The 24,766-nt window shown below is 36.5% G+C and overlaps 1 protein-coding gene across 1 annotated transcript in view; it reads left to right on the forward strand.

Moving 5' to 3' along the window:
- LOC110375969 (frizzled-2) overlaps positions 1-24,766 on the forward strand; it is a 159,955-nt gene that overhangs the window by 92,471 nt on the left and 42,718 nt on the right. The window contains exon 4 of the mRNA XM_049850604.2: positions 14,356-14,394. The gene's annotated coding sequence lies outside the window, so the exon portion shown is untranslated. The remainder of the gene's footprint in view (positions 1-14,355; positions 14,395-24,766) is intronic.

Raw genomic sequence — 24,766 nt, forward strand, 5'->3', positions numbered from 1 at the left:
AATAAGAGATCAGGAAGATCTAACCAAGTAAACTGCAAAAAGTGAATTCCTTTTCACCAATGCCAGCAAAACAAAACAGTAGCGTGCCCCAAAGGCAGCCATTACTCCAACCTCGTCGCATTCCCGCCAACACGCCAGTAATCCTTGCTGAACTGAGCACTGTCGTTCAGTCGGTCAGGCTGCTATCGCCATCTTAATGCCGCCAGGACTGTGACCTGATGCTCGAACTCTGATAACTGGGGACAAAGATTATGCAGAAGTCATAGATAGCTTAGGTCAGTTTACTATGATATGTATGATATTAGTGATAAAACGTAAAACTGTTTACTGAGTTATCTTCCTGATACGAACATATTGTAATTAATGTCTGTGACGTTTCCAAGGTAAAAATGCTGTACCAATTGCAACAAACATAAGGAATTAGCTAGAACTTGAGAGAAGTACAAGCTACTTGTATAAGGTGTGTGCAGAAGTTCACGAGTGAAATACAGAAAAATATTACTGCCCCCAAATTGAATGTATAAAGCTGTTGTCTGAAATATCATAAAAAACAATGTATATTTTTTAATGGCTGAAAAATCGACAGTTACAGTGCATTGCCACTTAAAATTAATATTAAAATATTCAACATACATTTACGTAGAGTGGCGCATCTACATTACTCTGTGACCAGTGGCTGAACGCGGCGGTCGTTTGGGCTATCTGCTGAAAGTATCTACCAGTCTGGGTTACAACACTTTTATTTAAATATATTTAAATAAATGTATTCAGTGTTGATGATTTGCCCAACACTCTTACGTAAATTCACAGAATAAATGTTTTATTCATTTATGCTACTCACTCGTTTTTTATTTCTTTAAAAATAAATAAGCTGAAAATAATTCATCATTATTTTACTAATAAAATATAAAACCAAATGGTCGAATACGCAGGCAAACAAATTGCTTAAATTATCCCACCTCAAAATAAACTAAAATTATTCAACCAATAAATGCGATTAATCAAAGCTTTTATAAACAAAATGTATTTACGTGTTAATGTTTTATCTAAATAAACTTGTTTTACAAATTATTTACAGAGCGCGTGCCTGACACAATTGTATTAATTAACTATGCAAATGTGTTCATTGAAATATAAGATACAGTCAATGTATTTAATGGAATGTCTAATGATTGACGCACAAAGAAACGGAAATACAGACATGCATTAAAAGTTTTAAGACAAGATAATATTGGTTAACCTATTTCGCCAGTTGTGTTTAAATTCATAACGATTTACACTTAGAATCTCAGTAATTACTAATTAATTAAACCTGATCAAAGTAAAAATTACTGCAATTTATGTTAGTAACATTTTAAGATAAAAATTGCCACCTAAAAAATTTATACAAACCAGAAGAGACACAATGGCATTATATATGTACTTGGGTCCAATTAAACACAATCTGATTGACATTTTCATCATTTTGACGAAACAAAAAAATCTTGTCCTCTTCCACAACTTAAGTATTTAAAATTCCCTTCTCAACAATTCCCTGATCAATAAACCTATAATGGTCGATTTAAGTTTAATTGCGTGTGGGACTACTGGCGTTGCGTGACCGGTCGCCGATTAATGCCGGTAGATAGCGCGAGTGTCGCCGTGATATACTGGCCTAGTCTGATCACTTCGGCAGTACAGCCTTCACATACTTGGGTTTGTGTTGGATTAATTAAGTTGCTGCACTTTTTCTTACGTGGACTTTTAAAGTCAGACTGTTAATTGGATAGAACAAAAGTTGATATATTTCTGAAATAAAATTAATTTAATTACATATTATGTTACCTTTACGTCAGGTCAATCAGACAAAGATCAAAGTCAAAAACATTAAAAAAATTAAGACGATCATAACTTTAATATTAAAAGGGTAGTATTTAAACGCAAATCAAAAAATATCCTTTTTCTATGCAATAAGATTCCGAATTCCCATCAAAATTACTGATTGCACAGCAAAATATTCAACTCAAAATATCACTAAACACACTACAATTTATTTTCGCAGCGTACAGCGATTTTTCCTAAAGCAAAAGCTTTTTCATCAATGCACAGCTAGCAATCTTAATGCACATTATACATGTTAACTCTTTTTTCTTCTATTTTTATATTATTTACAGCAGTTTTTTTTCTGAATAAAACAGCATTTTATTAGTCACAGTCATCTTATTATTTATTAATACCACATAATGAGAAAAAAATATAAAATTAAATACAAAATTGTAATATATTGAATTATTAATAAGCGTCCACGCTTCCTTGTTTGCCCAATAGGCACTTTTTAGTCATTGTCAGTACTTCCTTTTGGCATACACTTCATATAAGTACTCATTAAAAGGCAGAACTATCATATTTCAGAATGTTTATAGTCAAAATCATCTTTTGGCATAGTTTTGGAATTTTCATTTTCCTGTAAGAAGCATGCTAACAAGCCTGAAGCATGCAAGCAGGAATGCAGCATGTAAGCAGGCATGCAACATGGAAGTAAGCATGCAACATGCAGCAATGCATGGCAGCATGGCTTCTGTCACGGCTCCGGCGCTGCGGGGGGCTCCGGCGGTCCCTTACGAGCTTATCGTCGCAGATGGTTTTCACGCTCTACCTGCGCCTCAGCTCGCAGGCCGCCTCGCCCCTCCGCGCCTACGCGGTTTTGAATTGCACTCTAGGGGTGTAGGGCAAACAAGACTACGTGGAGTCGGTTTTGCAGCGATTCGTTTTCGTTACTAGCTTCAATTTTTCAGTTAATTTGTTCTGTTTTTAGAAATAATGCAATGTGACAGGATTTTTTTGTTATAATAATCATAAAATTTGCCGAGCATGGCTTCTTGAAAATTAAGACAAATATGATGAACAGGTTTTGTTGTACTTACTGGTTAATATGCGACTGGGATAGTTATTTTGCTATGAAATATGGAAAATTTGCTGTGCAGTCAGTATTTAATGCTTGCATCTAGTATTTTTGTACAAGAATAAATTTAACTGTATTGCATTATAAGAAAAAAGTTATGTCATATTGATGTATAATTTCGAATTATCTGCAGTTTGAGTTTTGTTAGACATTTAGTTTATTTGTAGTGAAGTAAGTTATTTGATGTAAAAAAGAATATAAATGATGAGTATTTATTGATAGGCAATTATTTATTTGATATGCAATTTATAATATCCCATATTAAAATCCAAAAATTAAATTGTATTGTTTACTTATTCTGACGCTTGATCACTTCCAAGTTCCAATGAGGACAGTGAAAAGGTGAAACTAACTTAATCAAGTGTGGAAAAATATCCCCAAACTGCGAGTTTTCACAGTAACGTGTTCTTTATTCTGTATCACGATGTAGTTGTCGTTAATTAGCATTACACTGACAGTTTCTTATTGAAATTGTATAGCTGATTATCTTGTGTTTTTTAAATATTAACGCTTCGATATCATATCCGCTTGTTAAGGTCTCACAGTCCACTTTCTTAAGAGTTTTCCTTAATCTACTAACAAGTAAACGATAAACTAAAAATCGAAGAACTGTTATAATTTTCATCAGCTAGCTTATGCTCACAAACAATTAATAGGCACAGATAATGTGACAAAAAAAACTATTTAAATACACACCATTTCACAACTTTCCATTACCATAGATAAACGCATACAAATTAATTCATACGATCACAATCATACTAATAAGATAACAATCAATGCATTCCCTATTTAATTGGTTCCATTCTTCTCCAAAATCCATTCTAATGTTGTTCACAATACGCGTCACTTATAAAGCTGGGTGCACACTGTCCTATCTATATCTGTGTTCAACAAAGGAATGTCAAAACTATTCGTTTGACAATACAAATGTCAGCGATTGTCAGGGGACAGACGCACAAACGGCTGGTAATGTCAAAATATTTGACACATGCGCCTTTACCTGAGATAAAGCGATTCCGGATAAATGTTGAATGGCTTTGCTATTTAGTGTTTCATGCGTTTTGAAATGGCAGTTGAATTGTGGGTGAACATGGACTATTAAGCTGTGCATCGAAATCGACTATTAAACTTTGAAATGTGTGGCATTAATTGTCGTTTGAGCTTGCTACTATAGTATTAATTAATAGAACGTACCTTTCGCGTTAATATTTTCGGAGCATAGGTCAAGTTAAATTTAAATCTTGCCAATTATTTTGTTATATTATTTTGTTTAATTATAAACTGCTGTAAAACAACTAATTTGTAGATGTAATTTACTAAGCTATTTCTTAATCCTTCCACTCGTGGTATTGCGTAAAATTCTCTTTAAAACATTGCTTAATCCTGACTATTCTTTGAAAATCTTTGGGCTCAACTATTTATATTTACATTTAAAAAATACTCGGTATGATCCTGTCAGGGACGGATCGTGGAGCTGCTTATCGCCCGTCACAGTTTACGTCCATTTTTTGTGACCAAAAGATTATCAGCTCATGTTTGACTTGTGACCAGATCTTTGCCCTTTTTGTCACATCCGGATTATAGTTTTTGCGATTACATTCGTGACAGATAAGCATTTTAAATGTATTTGTTCTGTTCGAAGGTTGGAGAAATAAGAAAAGGTGCTGTGCACACTGCAATAAAATTGAATAAATACAATTTGTGCGTGCTAAAAGCTGTGTGAAACAACGCACGCAAAACGGGTTTCTATTTCTTTATTTTTCTCATACAATCCTCGGCAACACTTGGAGTTAAATTGGATAGGTTGTTAAATTGAATTTTATTTATTATACAGCTTTCGCAATTAACAATTATAGATTCCTTCATGAATAGAGTTCTAAGAAAAACAGTCGTGCCAGCGACCTAGTTCCGTGTTTTCTTAATGAGCCTGATTTTTCCGATACTGAAATGAAGCTTTCTGAAAAGCTTCGAATACCTACTGAATGAAAAAGGAGACGAGTGAGTTTTACTTTTAATACTTTTGCATACCATCATAAAAAATACTATATTTATTGAGAACGCAACAAAAAGATGCAGCATAAATTCACAGATTCACCTGAAATAACCTTCCTTCAGTCAATATCTGAGAAACACCGACATAAATCAACTATACACACAACCAAATAAACACCTTAGTAACTAAAACTCAATTGAACATACAGCCATGTATTCCTATTCTTTTCTCCCGTTTCCCCCGACACGGGAGGGAACCTCAGGATGTATGGAGCAATACATTGGTCTAGACTGCTGCGCTAATATACGGACTCATACGTAACCGACACGCCCACGGGAAGTATTTGCCTGCTGAGGAGGAAACTGGATATATTTTCTACTAAAAATGTAGCTTAGAGTAATGTAGGTAGTAGAATTTCTTTATTACTAAAGTTACCAGTAGGTCTGGTAGAAGAAAGTAATTATAGAAAATACCACATATGCAACCCCAAAAAAACATATCATCTTCGTTGCAAATGCCATTTCAATCGGTTTATATAGATAGAGCAACCAGACAAATGAACACTGCAGTTAATTACATTTACATACATACTTATTAAGATGAGCATTTCTAATAGCAATGGTCTACGAAACTAAAACTAAGATAAACGTCAACTAAGCTTTGCAATTTACCAAAAAAAACTAATATAAAAAGCAGATTACAATCTTTCAGTCGTCCTCACTTACCTTGGAAACGTTTTCGTAAAAAAGAGCGACATTTTTTCGCAATCCTAACCTACATAACACAGATTCTTGTTCTCATGAGGAAAATTGCGAAAATTCCCACGAATTTGGAAAAGCCAGGGTTACTCCAGTGGAGAATTTAACACAAGTATATGTAGTAAGTGTGTAAATACAGTTTATCTTGTTGGAGCTATCACCAAATCTTGAAGGAGCCACGTAGACGAACTTGCAAAGGTTGCTCAATGTCCTACACACGACCCTCGCGGTAGAGTATCAATGTCTTGTAGAGCGCTCGCCTAAGCCGTTGCTGTATATTGTTTTCTGAAGAATCCAGTGGTTAACCAAAAGCTGTTTAACTTGCGCTCACGGAAGACCTCTCACAATATCAAACTTCTGTCGCAGAATCTAAACCACTGCTGTAAATATAAGTTGCACGGTATTGATACCAAGGTGATATTTATTATTAGTTAGCAAACATGCTAACCTAGATAGATAGATAAAATTCGTAGCAAGTGGTACAATCTGACAATATAGCTTGTAGTGTCTTACGCTTGAGAATAAATACTCACCAATTAAGGCGTTACATTACCACATTCATACTCAGCAACCCAGTCGTAAGCTCAGAACCAACTTGCTAAACAAAAAACGAATTGTACGGAACTTGTATACTCAGTGAATATAAATCAGGCGGAGCCGCGGGCAATGCTTGTCGAAGTCTAGATGAGTCCGCGCTACTTTTCAGAAGGCACGCCGTATATTAGCTGCTGACAGGCTCGTTAATGTTGTTGATATTAAACTTTGGTATTCGCAGGTAGTAGGAATGAAGATTTAATTGATTCTAGATTTATTTTTAGCGATAAAATAGTGTCATTCTTTTGTTTGGTTTTCTAACCAGTTTTTTTTTTTGGTTTTTGGGTTTCGATTGTTTTTATAAAGTAGATTAACGTAGCCTGCCCGAGATGCTAAGGAATATATTCTTATTATAAATCATCAAGAAACCTAACATTATAGACAAATCATTTCGCTGACTCAAAAACGGTTTGCTTGATTCCGGTTAGGGTATCCCCAGCTGTAAATCTAGCTAACCGATGATGTTAAATTGGCACCTATAAACTAAAACAACCGAATTACATTATTATTAGCAATTAACCAATCTAGAACATCAAGCACTTAGGAATCTCCTGCCCTCTTTCCAGCATGAATCATGGTAGGAAGCACTTTCTTCACTCACTACAAAAATAGCTGCATACAATGCAAACTAGTTATATGCATGCATGCTTGTGGAGCAATAATCGCGCAACTGTCGTGCCACTGAATGCTAAGTTAAACGGATATCTATTTAAGTTCGTTTGTTATTGAATGGTTTCTAGTAACTTGTATAATAAATAGGTTAGTCATGGATTCGACGAAAATCTATTACTGGGCAGAGACTCAGGTTTTGATAGAGATGTATAAATTTTAGATAGATTATATTATGTAAATATATTTCTGATTATTCACAGAAGCAATATACTACACAAAAGATCTCTCTTTAGACTCTCATTTCCAAAATTCTCAGTTTTCATTTATAGCCCGTTAAAAATAAAGTTTTTCCATTTACACTGAAATACCTCTACAGTTGGTGTACAATATAATATATTGTTATTTTTATTTATATTATTTATATATTTGAATTTACATATTATGTAAAGTAATCCCGACAGTCCTGACTCCTGTCTCTACGATCACAAAATAGATAAAATGGATAGATAGATATCTCAAGCCTAGAAAACAATAACTTAGCACACTAGCTACTACTTTACAACCCGGTAGCTATTCCCCAGCGGCGCGGGCGCATGATTCACGCATGTAACCAGGAGTTGTTCAACAGTATATATCTAACAACACAAGAACAGTGTTGTACGGCGATCTGTTATCAGACGCGATGATATCTCACTTGTTTGTGGAACGTGCGATGCAAGAGAAATGCGCGCGCGCACCTGGCCCGGGAATATTCACTGCCAGCGATTGCTACTGATAGTGTGGAAATTGGGATATTGAATGATGATTTATACGAAGATAATTTTTAAGAAAACTATTAGACTTGGAAGATTATTAAAAAGACACTTTCTTTTTTAAAAAGATCAACACAAAATACCCGCTTCTTCATTTGAAGTAATTTATTTATTTCCATAAATTAGGTAAGAGGTAATCCTATAAAAAACACGCAGGACACAAGTTTCCTTGCAAACACCAGACATTCAGGTTTAATGAACTTTGATCTGATCATGACTTTTAACCTAATCATAATCAGATATATAAATAGATACAGCATTTTCCTCAAACAACTTGTTACGTGGAACCCAATAGACTGATAAGATCCGCTGAAAGCCCTGAAAGGACGCATTAATTTAATAAGCCTTTTAACTTTTAATCTAATTCCGTGCGAGGCGATGTAATCCCTCTTTTTAAAATGATTAATTAAGGATTAAGAAATGTATTTCTGCACAGCTTCGTCGGCTCGCGAGTAAAAATAATTTCACCACCTCTTGGGATCTAAGCATGGTGTAGGGTTGGCGAATACCTACTTCATCTCGATGTATTTTTGTCTGCTTTTTTACTTAAAATTATGTATGTATGTGATACATACATCTGTTATTGTTTAATGTATTGAGTTATTTACAAGTTTTTTTATAAAAAATAACACAATAAAAGAGGTACATTGAAATATTGAATTGAATGAATAGGATTTACATTGAAATTAAAAAGCATCAAAAAGCTCAACATTGCTGCCGACCGGGAGTGTGCCCCAAAAGACTGGCAGCATTGCCACGCTAGATGGCAATGCTGGAGAGATCAAAAGGGATTTTAATTTTAGGGATAATTTTTAAGTGCTAACTTTTTGCTGTAACTACACTTACCTATGTCATGAGCCCAATGACGACATCCTCAAACATAATTTCACTTTGAAAAAATTAACTAACGTATCCACTAGAGCGCGAGTGCGTGGCAGCCCTGCCGCGGGTCCTTCATAAAAGCTCGTATGAAAGGACCAGTTTAATAACTAGAAGCTCATTAGTTAGAGAGCCTTTAATGATAAACGGCCGAATGTTACGCCTAATTACAGCCATTCATATGTGCCGGAGATAGGATGTCATAACCCGTCTAGACTTAGGTTTTAGGAAATCCACTTCGGCCTAGTTTTTTTATGACGAATTAAAATTTTGAATTCTCATTTTTACTAGTGCGACTACTAAATATTAGGACTTGGGATTCATATGCGGGTCTTTTGTAGACGTATATGTGTGTAGCCATACTTAGAATTTATTACACAGGCAAAATGAATGTGTAATAAAACCGTTAGGTAAGTAACCTTTTGGCCTGGTGTTACGTTTAATCGTTTTAGAAGGGTTAATAGGCAAAGACTTAATATATTCTGTACATAACATAATTTATGGTGTCTACCTAAGGTGTCCCTTTTTGATGATCTGAACGTAAGAGATAATCGCCAGTAAAATGTAGGTTATATTAGGTATATTAAATTTACTCAATATTGAATAAAAGTGAAATCTTAAAACTTTTGCAGTATTCCTTCAAGTCCAAAAAAAATAATATGTAACACTTTTGAGAGTACATAAGGGTGTATATAGGGTAAGTACATTAGGGTGTTTAAAGGGTAAGTACATAAGGGAGTACATGGGGTAAATACTTAAGTGAGTATATGGGGTAAGTACATAAGGGAGTATATGGGGAGAGTACATAAGGGAGTACGTGGGGAGAGTACGTAAGGGAGTATATGAGGACAGTACATAAGGGAGTATATGGGGAGAGTACATAGAGGAGTATAATAAATGGAGTTAGCTTCAATGTGTTCCAAGGTCGTTCAACTCCAGACTTATAAATCTCAATGATAAGACTGATTAATACAACACACGACCAGTTACTTTACCAGTTTTATTCAAACATCTTGTTAACAAAATTAATAGAGACAACGTGGACAGAAAAAACATGAACAATGCATCAACCCACATAGGAAAACGTCACTTAACAATATAAAAATATTAATAAAAAATACACGGACAAACGGACTGATGGTATCGCGTGATATATAGCGACAACCCGCTGACTAATGTCTGCTCTACACACTACAAAAACATTACAGGCTCACCACGAAACTAACGGCATTATCGCTTAAAAGCTTATTTCGATAACCATCGCTGGTTTTAAACGAACACTTTTTATAAAGCCTGTACAAACGCAGCAATGTACTAGTGATTTATGAATAGTGCGTCCATAGTTGTTGAGCGTAGTGTCGTAATGTGACACCCAGTGATGTCCAGTAGTATGAGCATCGATCTCACGATAATATCGACATATGATCGCCTGCGCCGGAGTTTTTATTGCTCATCATTTTGTTTTAAACCGTACCGTTGTTTTGACAGGGTCGTTAAATGTTCATACGTTTTATTGCACGTGTATGTATCGAAGTGAAGTATCAATATCAATAGCTATTCGATTTTAAAATATTCGATTTCGAAAACTCGGTAGCAAGAAATTTAAGATGCTATAAAAGAGACATTTAGATTTCCATATAGACAGTACCATAAATAATAAAATTGAGTATTATTAGATATAGCTCATAGGTACTTTGGTTTGAGGAGACTTCAAACAAATCTTACTAAAACGGGTTTAGCTGCAAAACAATGGCTCACAATACCAACCAGACCGAACAGAATGCTCCAGAAGTTTATGAGTACTTCTGTCTTTCATCTTTTTATAGCTTCTTGAAGGAGCAGTACCTGATGCGGAAAACTTAAAGTTCTTCAGCAATAATCCAGACGTTTCTTTCGTCTGTCATTATAAATCCCAGGTTTTACCAAACGTATTTAATGAAGCATACATCTTCGTCCAACCCGACTTTTAAAACAATTAAATCGCCTCGATTTTTCCTCAAGATATATCTTAATTAAGCTTCGAATACATAATTAAACGACATCGGTGAGCTTGAGACATTAATTAGAAATAGTAGGAAAGCTCAATTACTGGGTTATTAATGAGCAATGAGCCCCTAGAGGTTCACCTCTAATTATGCGGAACCCGCGCCCGAATTACTTCAGCTAACTTACGAATACCACCGGCTTTACGCGCGGAATTTTATTTATAAACCTCAACTATTTCCTTCTTAAGTACGCGCTATTTTTCCTGTAAATAATTTAGTTAAAAAACTGTAGGTAAATCTTTAAAATAGCTCTGTCTTTCTAGCTTTAATGCCATAACTACTGAGCAGATTTAAATGGGTACTTAATACACAAATCGTCTGAAGTCTGAGAAAGGACCTATGCTACTCTTTATCCGAGTGCGGTAAGAAGTTCCTTAGGAGCTATTTGTTTGTCAATGACTTGACGCTCCAAGAATGCGTTGCTCATAATGGATTCGTATTTAGTAGGTGTTTAACTACCAGTGTTACACGGCCGGGCGACTGTCAACGATCCGTTTAACCTTGATTCATAAACGAGGCAATTATTTCATTTAACATAATCCTTCGCGCCTCGATCTAACTCTATTATACTAACATGAATCACATTAACGGCCTATTCAACTCTTGTGTCATACATATCCTAGGTTTCAACACTTTAGTTTTCTACATTATCTTTCAGTTCAAATTCAACTTTATTGTCTCGACTTAGCATTCAATATCGCTAGACATTATTCAGGATTTGAAATCTAGGCATTGCAGCTCCAATCCAAATCATGCTTTAGGCTAAAACAAATAAAGTTTACTTTCAATTGGTGCTTGTCCTTGTTAATATTAAGTATAAGACAATGCTAGTAATCCAGAGGTCGGTGACAGAATTAGTTCGTAATCAGTTGATTTAATCTGAGTGGTGCGACTCGTTAGTGAGTCGGTTATGTAACCCGACTGCGACTAATTGCATAGCAGTCGCATCACTGTCACTGCGACAATTTGGACTGTCTAAATGTTTGTAAACATCAACTAGTTAGTTTGTGTAAAGATTTTAATCTCTTGTTAAGATTTGTATTTATTATATCACGGTGATCTTTTCTAAATCTAATACGTTTTTAAGTAACGGTTTTATCCTTCTTCATTTATAGAATCATTAAATTCTGTCATTGTTCCTTCCTATACTATGCATTCTGTACTTATTAAAGTCTCAAGTACGTACCCGTCATGTCAAATACTATCCTGTCTCCCATTCTTTTCAACCCCTGTTAACATTCCACGAGCCTGCTACTCCAGTTGACAAATTCCTTGTCAATCACTTCGGCCCTTTTCTCCCGGCCGTCGTCTGAATGTTAAACAGCGAATACTCACGTTTTCAGCTCTAAATCAAGCCAGAAATGCTTTCAGGCCAGTAATAAATCTTGGTACATTTCCTGTTGCTAAAAGCGAGGTATTTGAATACGTTATCGGCGCAGGCGCCGCTTGACCTCAGATATGGAGAGTACGTCATCTCTCGTATGTAGGATACCTAGCGCTGAGACCTATTTGCGATACTACAAGTGTATCAGCAGGTCACAGTTTATGATAAGCGGGATATTTAGACGTTGCGAAAAAGAGAACTGGGAGTAAATTGAAAAATAATTGTACAGTTCGATTTAGACGACATAATTCAGGGCAGCAAAATTATATAAGCACAAAATATAATTAAAAGGTAGGACCCTTAAACAATACTTCTATAGGTACATAGGTAGTGATTATTTAGGTGTTTCACAGTGACTGCAACTGGGGAAATAATAACAAGAAGCAGACACAGGATAAAAATAAACATGCATGCGAAGAAGACAAGGACATTTTCTTGTCTTAAAATAACAAAAAACAATAAAGATAAAATAACGAGTTAATGTTTGAAAACATTAAAGCAATTACAAAAACATTTACTCTAATTAGACTATCGATAGTCATAACTGATCTTATTACAAGGAATACTTGAAGAATACGTGTTCTCATAATACGCTATTTATGTTATCAAATATTCATCTTATTATAATATCGCCGTTCTAAGAGCTAAATTCCTGGCGGTATTCTCAGAAGATATTGATACTATGAAATTAAAATATTCTACAATAAAAGACTTGTTGGAGCTACCTATAAATATGACATTATAGTCTTTATGAAACTCGTTAGACTATAATGATTGTCATATTTAACTATACTTTTTGCTACTTAAATGATTCCGAAAGTACCAGAGCACTTAACCCAGCTGAGTACTTAAGCAAACAGAATAACGAACATCAATATAACTTAAGTCATTGGAATTAAGTTTATAAAGTTAAAATCACTAAAGACCATTGGGAGGCCATCCAATAGATTTAAACGTAATTGTGTTGGCACAGCTAAGTGTTCGGAATCGCTCCGATAGCCGCCTTACTCGACCAATTACTTACCACTCCGGCCGTTCAAACTTGTCTGGCCGACACTTAAACTTTAACTATTAAGTCATTAATATTATGTACTTCCGAACGACCGCACTTCCAAGTCCCCAGTTATTACGTTCAAACAATAAAATCCTATTTTAAACCTTGCTTAAATTGCTCGGTTCATTGCCAACTATTTTATTTTTAGCATTCACAACTTGCTTAGTTTCTTTATTTTATATAAGTCGTGTGTACTAAACCTCACAGTAAACACTGAATAAATGATCGCCCACTTTACGAGCGTATTCTTTTTCTTCATTTACATATACGCGTGCACTTCAGTTGGCAACACTAAAATTATTTGACTTTCCAACCCAAACAATAAATAAAGTAACATTACGAGTTAAATACAATATAAATCACACCTTTACGACTCATTCACCAGCATAATAGATTATTTGCAAAAGGAAAAGGAAGTGGTCCCAAATGCGTGCCCTGCGAGACACCGCGACTTGTGACGCCTAAATAAATACGAATGCGTTTTGTTGGATTGTGAGAATTGATATTTATGGTCGAAAAAATGGCGTCCCGCGGCGGGACAGCTGCTCGGCCCAGGGGGATAATGGAGGGCCTTTAAAAATTATGTTTTCCAAGTCCAACGACGCACTCGGAATCAAAACGATAAAGTATACGTTTAGGAATTTATACAGTAACGATTATTTCGTATTTTACGATAATTTAATCGCTCGAGGATAATGTTTCAATGTTTGAGATTGGAGTTACAAGAATGAGCTCGTTGTTTTCGCAATTCGCTGGAATTACGATAAACATAGATCTTGTTTTGAAACGCTACCATAGCAGATAAATCAGAGTGTTTGTATTACAATCAATACATGCTCGTAAGTCTGACTGTTTTACTGCCACGCCATTAACATGTCAGATCACTGAAAAATATAAAATTGGCTGTTTGCATTTACAGTTTCAAACAGTTTCAAAACAACTTTATACTTCGAACATTTCAATAATGTTATTCAGATGTCTAACGTCGATACGTCATGCCCGCTTTACAGAGTAAATAATAAAATTGAAATTTCGGTGTTACTCTCAACATAAACAACACCAACATTTATGACGTATCATGGTTTCCCAATAAGTATTTAATGAATTATAAACACAGGATAAATCTGAAACAAACTGCACCGCATTCTGTCATTGTATATACCGCCGGCTCCCGCCGAGACCTGCATAATTTGAAAGCGCCAAATATTTAATAAAATAACATCACAGTGTATCATTTGCATACTGTATGTATTAACAACACCTTTATTTTTTGTCCACAGATCAAAAGCTGCTTATATTTCCCGCTGTTGAAGAGTAATGTAAGTAAAACTTAGTTTATGTAAACCTTGGAATTCTCTTATAGTTACCGTTGCAACATGCATTAAACATTAACCTTCATTCATTAATATTGACATAGTTACATTACAATTAATAACAACATAATAGAAACCGCATATTTCTATGAAATAATGAATTTCTATGAATATAATATTGAGAGCAACTAGGTCCACACTATGCAACAATGCATCACGATCTAGCCACAACATTCTAGCGGTTAAAACATTATGTAAACTCTATGCCTAATCTTTAATTAAAGCTAGTGTTTAATAAACATGCTATAAATTATAAAACTAATTAATGTTATCATTCACACTTCTAGCAATAACATTGAAAGCAATTATCGCAAAAGCTGGAATCTCGTTAGTGACAACGCGACCTGTGATTCGGACTCGCAGAAAATTAATAAAATCACCTCGTTGCTGCCTATACCTGTGTGGAATACTTTAATCTGCATGCAAATTAATGCCGGCAATACTAATAGACCCCATACCATAGAGGCTGGGTTTCGTTCAATTTTATACCGACGCCGGCATAGGTTCCAATATTACCATCAATTTATTCTGGAGTTTTTGCACGTGTTACACATTCTGCATCTGCTGTAATATCGACGATTTTATAGAACAAGTGTAGGATAATTTATGACACTATAAAACTATTTTACTGTTCTTTCTGTCGTGCTATTTAATTCGCTTAACTCATGGCAACAATTGCATTTGCATACGGAGTAGGTTACCAACTATTATAGTAAATCCGTTTGATTGGCTCAGCTTAACTGTACCAAGGATAGTGCAGTGCATAGACTTGCATGTATAATCGATAGCTCGCGACCTTCCTCCAAGGTCGTACAGGATAACAAGCCTCGCATGACTCAGTGGTAGCTTCGCCCTCCAGTATATTAATGATTCTATTAAACTGAGCTTCAGAGCCTCCAGCCGAAATTTATAACGTCCCGTACGTTTTACTAATAACTCGTCTACCTGATCGTAAACCTGCGGTTTGATTTAGTGCTTCGTTTGTTTTAAGCCGTGGTTTTTAATAAAACTCTTTTTAGTTATTTTTTGTGAGGAAATTCTAAAGATGTGACTGTTGCCTCGTTATGCAGTTGTTCATTCAAGCTGTTTTGTCACGTCATCTCTTGTGTTTGGGACTTGTGACAAGGGTCGTCAATTAATACAAAATGGGAACTTTATACAATGGGAACTTGTCCTAAAATAAGTGTTTAGGAAACCTGAGAATGTAAATGATATCACAAATTCTTTATTGATTTACAAACTTGCCATCATTTATATAAAACTTGTTGGGACGGTTTCTAAAACAAATCGTCCGTTATAAAATACTGTAGACGGACATGACAATCTTCTTATTCACGAAATTCCAACTAATCGTGATATAGACAGAACACACTAACAGTCAGCCTTCCCACATGCAGGCATCGAGTATATCCGATTTCGATCGATTATCTAAATCTCGAGTTGGAGCGAGTTAACGTTCGTCCGACAATGAGTAAACACGTTAGGAAAGGGGTGTCACTCGTCCCCGTGACGAATGCCTTTTCGAACAACAAAAACAAACAAACGAACGACGACATTTTGTTTTCTAACTACGACAAGGATGCGGGCGACGGACATTAAATTTTAAAACGCTTAAATGTTACAAATGTGTGTGGGATACGACTTGGCGTTATCTCATAATCTTTTCATTTCTCATAATCGAATGAAGGTTTTGTCATAGCGTGGTGTCGTGCTGTGGTCATTAATTAACTTAATGTATTAACATGTTTGTTTTATTTAGTAGGTATTCACTTTAAAATTCAATTCAATTTTTAAAGAAAACGTTGTATGTTCTTCAAATGACAGTGACCATAATGAAGTCATAGTTTGTCTGTACAATACGTCAAGTGGAGAAGTTAAGAAAGTAATTTCTAAGTAAACTGACGAGACAATAGTAGCCCATAGAGCAGTGACAATGACAATCGATATAAGGGGGCCGTTGTTTAACTTATAGAAATAGTCAGGATTGCGCCACCCAGCGCCTGCCAGCCAGATGTACACATTATACTTTATTATGGTAAAACGTTTCTACCAATGACTTGCCACAAGACGAGTGACAGCCAAAGGAAGTTGTTTTTTTAACGCATGACATAATACGTTAGGATGGGAAAAATATGAGAATGGGAATACAATGGCGTCAGACACAAATGATGATTTGAAATAATGAAGATCTTGAAACTGATTTTAAATGAAGTGGTTAATTTGTGACAATAGTTACGTGTTTAGGGAAAATTTCTGTTGATCAAGATTTTACTGTTATATCAAAAAAATCTCACAATACTGACACCTTGGTCCTGGGTTCAATAGTGAAATAATATATTTATAGCACCATCTACAAGATGATCCCAGTAAAGACCTCTGACTTTTTATTTCAAACAAAAGAAATCTGATTTTAGCACCCAGATTTTATAGCTGGCAGGGTGTCACCAGTGTAACCCGTAACAAGGCGGTGTTCTGTAAGAGATGGTCTGGAGCTCCGGGTTCAAATGTCGCAATAACCTCCACTATAGCAACGCCTACCTCTGGATAAACAATTTCCTTGGTTGGCACTTATTTCACTTTACTATCCAACCTCTGTGTTTCTCGGACGGGCTGTTAAAGAAAGTAATTCACCGAGTGATTTCCTTATTCCAGATAAAATTTGTCGTTTTCTCAGCTATTCGAATCAATTTCCCTTCAACGTCTATTTTTATAAAATAAAAGCCTGTTTCCAATCGATTTAATTGACGGCTTGGCCACTAAATATTTATGACACTCGTTATTGATAAAATATCACATTTCATGTCGAGCGTTTAATTTAAAAAACATACATCGTTCATCAGCTGGCGGTGATCACCGCCGAGGCGTTGTTACGATCGTTTCGACTATTTATAATTTTTAATCTATAATGAAATCTGCATGCATAATGTACGTCATAAAAACAGTGAGGTGAGACTCGAGGCTGCGAGCGCACCCGCGTGCCCACGCGCACCTATTGTAACCACCCACACCACGTCCAAACACACAAACTTTACATTTACCGTCACGGTACACCTTCTCCCTTATGCACTGTTATTTTACAAACGTGGAACAACCGCAAACTTAACTTTGTTAACTTCGGAGCAACAAATTTAAATGCACTGAGAATTTGACAAGTTTGAACTCTACTGCGTGGTGTTAAGGATCCTGTAGACGACGTAAGTGCAGTGCACAAGTAATGTAAACTAAAAGGAACAGACACCATTCACGTCCTGTCGCGGCTATACATAAATATCGCGTTAAATAAATCATCGGCGACATGTTTTGTGACGTTTGTATTTTTAGCTTTCGATTGTAAATTGTCAGTGCTGTGTTTATTTTATGGGAGGTAAAAAATGATAGATTCTTCAGATGAGATGCTTTGTCATGTGGCCACAGACAGAACACGTAGTTATCGATGAGGCTGGTTGTTCCAACTAATTGGGTTCGGACTATTTTATGTAAATACAGCAAGACACGATAATCGTGTACAAATAACCAAACGATAAAGAATGTGGGCGCGAGCGTTTTTATTACAACTTGTAACAAAATTAGGTGTATCTGAAAACAGCCGAAACAAACAACCGTTAACACCACTTAAACAGCTATTAATATCGGCTAATTGCTCAATAAACTTCTACTAATTAGCCAATTTTACGGCCACAATCAACTCCCGACATGCTACTAAGCTAAATTTACCAAGCACGTACATAAACCGTCTGCCTACGACCAATCGTAAAACAGATTTAAACAAACGGACCACAGTGACCGTTCACCATACGCCACCATTTTTTGCCCAGACAACCCTCGTCTTGTATTTTTTTCTTATGGCAACACTGTCTTTTTCTCTCGTGTATTTATTGTTTCTTTTGTCTTATTTCTATGTGAGTGGCTGCAGAGAATATACACTCAGCGGCACGGAATCTGGCCCAAGCACATTTGAGCCTTATAACCATTATTTAAATGAAAAATCTAAATTTTTATTTTAAAATTATTTAATACACTAATTTTCCAAAAGAAAATGACTAACGAACAACAGATACGTGAGGATTTTCATTAAGTTTCATTGAGTTAGAAAACAGAGTCCTGTACCGCAATAATCACCATAAACTTTTTAAATTCAACATTTTTAACAAAACAGAAAGTTATCGAATTTTAATAATGGGTGTTTCTTCTTCTTGATCAGATGACTGCCTGCGTACAATCTGGCATGCTCTGGATAATGTTTTTTATCTCCACCTGAGAGATCTCCTCTCAGGCAGCTACCAGCGCGGTTTTCAGTTCACTAAGAGTCCATGGTGGGTTACGACTTGCTTGGACCTGTCTTTTAAGCATGTTCCAGACATGTTCTATAGGATTCATGGCTGGGTTTCTTGCAGGCAAGTCCAATTTTTGAATACCAATCTCGAACAAGTAATCGGTTACGCAAAGAGCTGCGTGAGGTCGAGCATTGTCCTTCATTATACGAAATTCTTCACTTCCTATGAATCCCTGACAGGGTAAAACATGATTTTGAAAGATCTCTTCAATATACTGCACTGTTGTCAGACGACTTTCGACAACCAATAATTCAGTACGGGCTTCTGAGTTTATGCCTCGCCAAACCAAGATAGACCCACCATGAAAACCGACTGTTTGCTTGGTAGTGGTGGGAAGAAACCATTCTCCGCGCTTTCTCCATTCACATTCACGGCCGTCTGGAGCTCTTAAGATGACTCTGCATTCATCGGTCCATAAAATTTTACTCCATTGGTCATACTTCTAATTTACATGTTCTCTTGCAAACCTAAGTCTGGCTATGTGATAGTGCGGGAGAAGTTCCGGGCCTCGAGTTGGTCTTCGAGCACGCAGATCCCGTTCCTCCATCCTTCTTCTTATTGTGCGCTTACGGACGTTGACTTCTCTTGCTGTTTGCAAGGCTGGCGTATCTCTAACGCAGTGAAAAACCGATTTTTCATTATTGCACGTACGATAAATCGGTCGTCGTGCGCCGACGAACACCTTACACCCCCACTTTCTGGTCTTCTTGTGTAAAGGCCAGTCTGGTCATACATTTTCTATGCATATCTTTAACTTGTACGCGGTGCACTTAAAGTTTCAACCATCTTCCGCTGCTTCCGCCCTTGACGTCTTAGCAACACTACTTGAGCAACTTGAGCTGCAGCAAGGGTAATTTTCAGATCAAATTGTGAAAAAAAGAGAAACAAAAAACGATCATAATCATAATTTTTTTTTGTAACGTGCTTAGTACTTCGGTAATTTCTATCTGAATTTAAACTTAACTTTCTGCTTTGTGTTCCAACAACGGAATCTGTTTCTAGTGTTACAAAAGTTAAACAGACACTCATTTTTCTGTATTTTAATTAACAATTACGAAAGGACTGACAATATGTCATATGAAATTAGAATTTACAACAGCTATCTGGGCTGATATCTACTTGTATTTGTTTGGGCCAAATTCCGTGCCGCTGAGTGTATTTTAAAGCGGATTATCCGCCTGTATCAGTCAAAATATTGAAAGTCGTGCGTACAGAGGATTACTTGACGTTCTTTGAGAGAACGTTTTATTATTTTCTCTATTGACAGGTTTAAAGGTTCTTTAAATAAGAAATATCCTGCAAGATGCGATATTTTGAGCTCCAAGCCATAAATCAATTCCATATGATTAAATGATCTGAAATTATCAGTTAATTTAAGCGAAAGAGCGACCTTGACATTCTTTGGAGTTTTTGCTTCGACCTCAAACTTTACTAAAAGGCTAGAAAAAGAAAGCTCCAAGAAACCCATTGTTTTGACTTCGAAGTTTGCCTACGCATGTGAAACCTCCGCGACATGAGACAAAGATCCCGTCGTTTTGGCGCGCGAGCCACAAAATGGCGACGAGATGGAGACGAGAGATAGTGGATGCAAAACCGGATTGATAGTGCTAGGTAGTGCCTCCCGTGACGTTTATTGCCATCCGGGGGCAAGAGTTATAGCCTGCCCGAACCCGCAGAAACTTGCCCTCCAAACTATTTATTGGCAACACTCCAGAGGCGACGACTGCCCTCCGATATTAATTCATTCGTTGCTCAGCTAAAAAACATCATATTTTTCCGATAATGGCATATGCTGGTGGCAGCCGTGACGGTCCTATGCTAAGCAGATGACATCACTATTTATTGAAGCTTCGTCTTTTGCACATAAATAACCAATATTTTACTACTGATGCTTTTATGCATATTTATCTGACCTCTATTGCCAATAAGCTGATTAACTGGATTAAAAAATATCAATAGTAAACTATGTTTAGGATCGATAGGTACCTACGAGATTAACTGTAGACCAAATTCTAAATTGCTTCAGAAATAAAAGCCACAACAAAGTTATTAGGTACTGGAAACATTTCATGAAAAAACTGAAAAGTTTTGACAACTCGACCACACAATGTAATTATAAACAAAAGAATTCGTAAAACGCGCGAATCCCTCAGACCATAATAAAGAATTTCTAAAGAGATTCGCAAAAAACGTGTATTATTGTGCGCGTAGCTTGTTGTGTAAACATCCGCTGGATGAATCCTGACGCATTCGCTGGATGCCATCTTTTTTTCCCGTTTGGCGGGAAGATTTATGGGCAGTGACAAAGTCAATTTCATGGCACGACGCGGCGGCGATACGGCACGCCTGGGATGCCTTTATGATGGAATTTGGCATGGGCTTTTAACTGTAATTGTCCTTAAGTAAACATTTTACCTGGCAATTTGATGAATCGCCTCTGTCATTGTGAGGAGGCGCTTTGTGCGTTACAATTCAATTTCTAGAGGCTTTCGAGGAAGCACGTTTAAATGGACGATATTGTCACATTGCTCGGTAGGTGTCTAAGTAAGTAAATGGAGCGCAAGTGTAATGACGCAGAAATATTTTGGTTTGTATTGTTGGAATTTTGAATTGGTACCAATTTAAAATAGGTACCAAGTTAAAATTGTAATTTTTGTTAAATTTTAACTTAATACGTAACGCTGTTAGAAAAATACACAAATAACAATGAAAAGCTTTATTCTTACATAATCGAACTAAATATATTTCTCATTAATTAAGGCTAATTAGTCTGACATAAGGTTAATTAGCCCGATGTCTCAGTGTGGCCTTTTCTGTCATCTGATATGTAACAAATGCTCATGATAAAATGAATTAAGTAATGTAAATAATTCATCAAGCCCTTTATCTGATCACTTTCACAACACATGGAACATACCAGCAGTTCAGTGATTTCTGATGCCCAGGTGTTGGTTAAAGTCCTTTAAAACTTTTTGAGCTTTTCATCAGGCAATTGATAACTCAAGTAGCCCATTCTATTTTAAAAGAAGTTATATTTTAAGTAAATAAATTAATACTTAATTACTGAAAGGAAATATATAGGTATATTTCAATTTCCTCACCGTGTCTCAAGTAGGATAGAGGGACTATCCTCTAAGTAGATCTCAAATGTCATCAATAATAACTTGTTATTGTCAATGTTTTAAAACTTTTCCCTCGTTGGTGTTTTGTAAATTAATTCATTAATAGCCTTAGAGTTATTAACACAGACAGAATTTTAGAGAAACTCTACCGAAATTAATAGAATTTTACTGACAGATAAATTAATAGTTTAATCAACTCGTTTCTGTAAAAAATTGCTTTGCATTTCATATTTTCCACTATTCCCAAATCTTCGTCGATTTATGTATATTCGGCCCCAAAACATACAAATATAAATTTATGTCACGTATAGCATAATACCGGTTTTAACACTCCGATGATGTCTACAATAAATATCCAACGTGTTTTGATAATAAAATGCGACTAAACGGATTCTCAACTGCCGCCATATTGATTGCTTCGACAATTTTATCGTTTGTTACGCAAACCTGTCAAATGGAATGAATTCGAATTCCGAACACGCGATCGTCGCTTCGTATTTTTTTCGAATGAAGAACTCACTTTACGTCGTGCGTGGAAAAGTGAAATGTAAAATGGTAAAAATTAATACCATAAAGCGTTGGAATAGGAATGGGGAATAAAAAGCTATGAAATGATCAAAGTCAGATAAAATTCTTTTACTCCGATATCGTTATTATATTTAACGATAAAAAGGTATCGGAAATTGAATAAGTTGATATGTATTACTTATACAGATATTCTTCATTTTCTTTCAAGTATATGACAACTAAAAGCTCATTTATTACGAGTATGGTCGTCCAACGTGGTATGATTTGCGTCGCGAAAGCCAACCGCCACAATCCGCTTATTGCGAACATGACTATGAAAATTGTTCCTCACATAAGCCGCATCGATATCGATGGAAAACCTTAAATTAGCTAATGGAATACAATCTCCTTATGTTACTGAATCAGAAGAAATATCATTTAGCATTACACATTCAACAAATACGTGATACGTTCATATGTGTTGGTAGCTTAACTCAGCACAGAAATCTCGCTCTATTAGTAATTAATATGTCACCAACGACCCCTCCCAGAAACGCGACGGTTCATGGAAGAGCACCGCAGAACTAATATTATCACTACAAATATCTCACGTCTCCGCTACCGATTCTACGAAAAATACAGTTTTTTTTCGTCACCAGCTATCCTGTCAGTTTTATCCGGCGAAGCATTTTTCACTCGTCCCTGCTTATAGCGTCCCCAAATATCAGGTTACACGCCACACCTGTTGGTGACGAGCTGCGTTTTATGCCGATAACAGCTCTTATGATATAATATTATTTTAGTCGCGAAGAAGCGCTGAGCGTGTTGGCGCTCGCGGTGTTCCCCATCCATTTGATCGGTAATGAGGAGATGCGAGGATGTGACAGGCTGGCCGCGGCGCCTGACGGCAGGCGTGGCGGCCTAACGAGCCATGTCCCTCGCCTAAAAAAATAACACCGTCTTATTCAAGATATTTGTCGAAGCTCGCAGTGTTTTCGTTCCAATTAATGTATCGAGAGCGCACGAACCGAGCGTAATCGATTTTGAATCTGTCACGAACTGCGCTACACGTTCGCTACGACAACAAATCGATTATAGATTAACTGAATCGACTTGTTTTTGGAGCTCAATTATTTACATTTAGTCGCATTTCTTTTTATCTTTTGTTTTATTCGTTGATCACAGTCAGACGATCGGAGAAACGTGTTCATTTGTCCCTTGTGCCACATTTAATTCGGACGTGACATAAAATCTCTGTCGGATTAATCAACGCTTGATTTATGGCCAGTAAACTGTATAAGTGTGAGAAACCTACGCTCGCCAGTAGGTGGTCACGCTCGGGTGTAGAGATATGCGCAGGCTCTCCACATTAATAAAGTCCGCTACTTTTCCTAATGTCTGCTTAACATGACGGGTATTAATTTCGAATGATTTGTGTCCACTATAAAAGCAACGTTAGACGCCATTAAATATGTTGTAGCGTGTCGTATAGAATAACACGTCGCTCGATCATAAACGTGCTAGATGTGCCGAGCGGTCCACTCGATCTCGTGGATGCGATCGCGCTCGTTACCGCGGAAGATACGGCAAACGCCATTATTTCGTTCGCTGTGACAGCGAGGCACTTTATACAAGTCGCCAAGCGTAGGTGGTCCCTATCTCGGACGCTCCCTCACTCGACTTCCTAAGTCAACATTTCTCGCTGTGCTTTTGTTGTCATACACTATTGTCCTTAGAGAACAGACTCGGCAGCAGACCTCCAGCGCTCGCCACCGCCGACGTTCCAATAAAATGTCTATGGCTCCTTTAAAATTAAAAGGCGTCGTAAAACGTTTCAATAAAGATCTGTTTCGCAAACATTAGTAAAACATATTTCGTTTGAAGCTTTTACGACTCCATTATCATATGGATGCGCGTGTGGGGGTGTTATTAAAAAAATATTGGTGTGTGGCGGCCGGCTACTCGCTACAGCCGCCATTTGCACAATCTTCGGGTTAAAAGTAATATTGTTTGCATTATGAAAGCTTTTTCGCGCCATATTTGAATTTATATTGTGCGTTTGGTGTCTGCATTGGAAATGTGCTGCCTACGCATTGTTTCCGTGTAGTGTTTATATCTCACAGATTTATGGTGCAATAAACTTGCATACTTATTACTGACGTAGCGCTTTAGGATAGCTTTGAATCTCACTACTTTGTCTCGGACTTAAATGGAGCCGAGACTTTCTGAACTGAGTCACCTCGACCAAGTGTGTGCCAACACAAAACAGTTTAATTGAACAATTAACAAGATGAAGAAAGATTACTGCTATTACAAAGGGTTTTGAATACAACAATAATTTAAACACACACTGCA

This window comes from Helicoverpa armigera, chromosome 11, assembly GCF_030705265.1.
Source record: "Helicoverpa armigera isolate CAAS_96S chromosome 11, ASM3070526v1, whole genome shotgun sequence".
NCBI classification, from domain to species: Eukaryota; Metazoa; Arthropoda; class Insecta; order Lepidoptera; family Noctuidae; genus Helicoverpa; species Helicoverpa armigera.